Source organism: Lissotriton vulgaris, unplaced genomic scaffold, assembly GCF_964263255.1.
Source record: "Lissotriton vulgaris unplaced genomic scaffold, aLisVul1.2 SCAFFOLD_12126, whole genome shotgun sequence".
In the NCBI taxonomy this organism is placed as follows: Eukaryota; Metazoa; Chordata; class Amphibia; order Caudata; family Salamandridae; genus Lissotriton; species Lissotriton vulgaris.
Window position 1 is genome coordinate 9,532 of NW_028255096.1, and position 3,470 is coordinate 13,001.

Here is a 3,470-nt window from a genome sequence, read left to right on the forward strand (position 1 = left end):
AAAAGTATCCGGAACCGAAGGGCCGCTAGACAAGAGATGCAGCGGCAGGCACCGGAACCGGAGAACATTTTCGAAGACTAACATGACCTCCCAGAAGCGGCGGACTCCGACCTAGAAATTGTCACAGTAGAAGACCAGTCGGACTCCAATGACCAGATAACACCAGGGCAAACTGTGAGTACCAGGCCCCCAACCCGCTTCCGTCTCAAGAGAAGGCACCAGTCGAAGCATCGCCTATAGGCCTTAGCCGAGATCGACAAACTCCTTCAGAGGAACAGCCTTCCGGCTAGTCTGAGAAGACCAAACCCAAGCCTTCTGATACCCCGGGAACGAGCTACACTCTTCCCAAAAAGGCTGTCGAACCGAAAAAGGTTGTTGAGCCGAAGAAGCTCGTCGATACAAAAAAGGGCGTTGAAACAAAAAGGGTCGTCGATCCCAAAAGAATAGTCGACCCGACAAAGGCCGCCGAGCCGAAAAAGAATGTCGACCTACAAAAAACAGGTCACACTAAAAATCCTGTCGACCCGAAGAAGGCAGTTGAGTCTACAAAAAAACCGATCAATCAGAAAAAGGTTATTGAACCGAAAACACCAGTCGATCCAAAAAAGGTTATCGACCCGAAAAAAACTGTCGGTCCGAAAAAGGTCGTCGAACTAAAGAAGGTTGCCGAACCAAAAAAGGCAGTACAGCCAACAAAAGACGTCGAACAAAAAAGAGTCGCCGACCGGAAAAAGGTCACCGACCCGAAAACAGCAGTCGAGCCGAAAAAAGCTCCACTGCCGAAGGCCCTCGAGCCAAAGACTCACCATGAACAAGTGGCTAAGCCAAAAACATTGGCGCCAAAACCACGGACAGTTGAGGAAGAACTTTTCCATCCCGATCCAGTGAGCGCAGAACAACCTAAACTTTATATAGACCCTGAAACAGCACGCGTAACAGTTTACCACAGAAAGAAAAGACCATTGAACACTGACACTTCTTCCCCTGGTCCTCCAAAGAAAAAAGACTTTGGAACATACCCTTCAAGGCCTTTTACTCCTCCTCCTTTCTTTCCTTACATGCCTTTTGTGACTTACTCTCCTACATCAGGTTATGATGAGACAGAAAACATAGGGGAAGATCCTCAAGATAATTTTGGAGACCCTGAGGATCAAGATATACAGGATAACATATGGGATGACCAGAATGATCCTTATGATACATACGACCCACAACCCATCCCTGACACCTCTACATATACCTACAAAGCCGTCGCCTACTGACGACACCATTGTCTTTAACCAACTAGGGGATAGGGCAGCTAAATATCATAATGTAGACATGCACACTGACCCAATAGAAGAGGATTTCCTATTTGACACTTTTCCAACTTCAGAAAAGAGTGTACGTACACTTCCTATGTTAAAAGGGGTATTAAAACACGCACCAGACATATTTAAAGACCCAGCCAGAGCGCGTGTCCTCAATCCCAGAATTGAGAAAAAGTATAAAGCAGCCCCTACAGACCCTTCTTATATTAAGTCACAGTGGCCTTTAGACTCACTAGTTGTATCAAACGCTCGAAAGCGAGCTAATTCACAAACAGGAGATGCTCCCCTCCTGACAAGGAGTTAAAGATATTTGAAGCCTCAGGCAAAAGAGTGGCATCCCACACCTGCCAGAACCTTTTAAAGCTAAAGCTAATGACCGAATACAGGAAGGCAAATTTATCACAAACGCTTCCATTAAATGTGCACTTGACGCAGCTGACACAGCAGCCAGGTCCATCAACACTAGCGTATTACTACGTCGGCATGGGTGGCTACGCATTTCCGGATTTAAGAATGAAGTGCAATCAACCATCCTCAACCAGCCCGTTAACCAAGATTTCTTGTTTGGCCCTGCAGTAGACACCATCTTAGAAAAGATGAAAAAAGATACTGATACTGCTAAGTCTATGGGCGCACTTCAGTTTCAACAATCTAGGAGTTCCTTTCGCTTCTCCTCCTTTCAAGGCTCAGGTAGAGGCAACACATCCCAAACTTCCTCTACATTCAAAAGTAATACTCAGAGCACCTTTAATAAAGGCTCCAACAGAGGAGGTTGTAGAGGCAACAATAACAAGGGCAGAGGACGTGGCGACAACAACAACAGAGCCTCCAGTGCCACCGAACAGTGACTTGTTCACACTCCCTCCAGACCACTCAACACCAGTCTGAGGCAGACTAACCCAATTCCTACCAGTCTGGAACGCAATTACCACAGACAGGTGGGTGAGACAAATTATCCAGTATGGTTAGTGCCTGGAACTCACTTCTACCCCACCTAACATACCACCCAAACACTGTCCAATGTCCAAAGAACACATTCTGTTACAACAAGAGGTGACATCCATGCTAGAAAAGGGAGCCATGGAGCCAGTCCCTTTTCAACATCAGGGGACAGGAGTATACTCCCTATACTTATTCCCACAAAAGACGAGTCCCTCAGACCAATATTGGACCTCAGACCTCTGAACCAATACATACTCTCAGAGCATTTCCATATGATCACTCTACAACAAGTACTCCCGTTACTCCAGCAAGGCGACTTCCTCGCTACATTAGACCTCAAAGATGCATATTTTCACATACCTATACATCCAGCTCACAGGAAATACCTCAGGCTCACAATAGAAGGTCAACATTATCAATTCAAAGTTCTCCCCTTCGGGGTAACTACAGCACCAAGGGTTTTTACAAAATGCCTAGCAGTAGTAGCAGCACACATCAGAAGGCAACACATCCATGTGTTCCCCTACCTGGACGATTGGCTCATAAAAGCCAACTCATAGGCACAGTGTGCAAACCATACGTCTCAGATAATCCAGCTACTGCACAGTCTGTGATTTTCCATAAATTACCCCAAATCACATCTGCAGCCCTCCCACATACAACGATATCTGGGAGCAACAATAGATACCTCAGTGGCAAAGGCATATCCAAATCCAGCCAGGACAGCCAACATGCAGTCTCTGATTCAAAGATTTCAGCCACAACACTCCTTGCCAGCTCGAGTGTTCATGCAGCTTATAGGCATGATGGCCTCCTGCATATTCATTGTCCCTCATACCCGACTTCAAATACGTCCATTGCAGGAATGCCTAGCACGGCAGTGGAACCAAGCTCAAGGACAACTAAAAGACCTAGTGTTGGTAGACAGTCTCACATACAACTCTCTGCAGTGGTGGAACCCACAATACCTTTCCAAGGGGAGACTGTTCCAAAAGCCAGTTCCACAAGTAGTATTAATAGCGGACACATCACTAACAGGTTGGGGAGCCCACCTACTTCAATACACAGTCCAAGGGCTCTGGACAGTCAAGCAAAAGACACTGCATATTAACCACTTAGAGCTGCTAGCAGTATTTCTAGCAATGAAAGCCTTCCAGAAATACTTGTACAACAAGGCTGTGTTAATCCAGACGGACAACATGACAGCCATGTACTACA

General features: G+C 46.3%; 1 pseudogene; it reads left to right on the plus strand.

The window, feature by feature from the left end:
* Positions 1-240: 240 nt before the first annotated feature.
* Positions 241-1,700, plus strand: LOC147659247 (uncharacterized; annotated as a pseudogene).
* Positions 1,701-3,470: the final 1,770 nt, after the last annotated feature.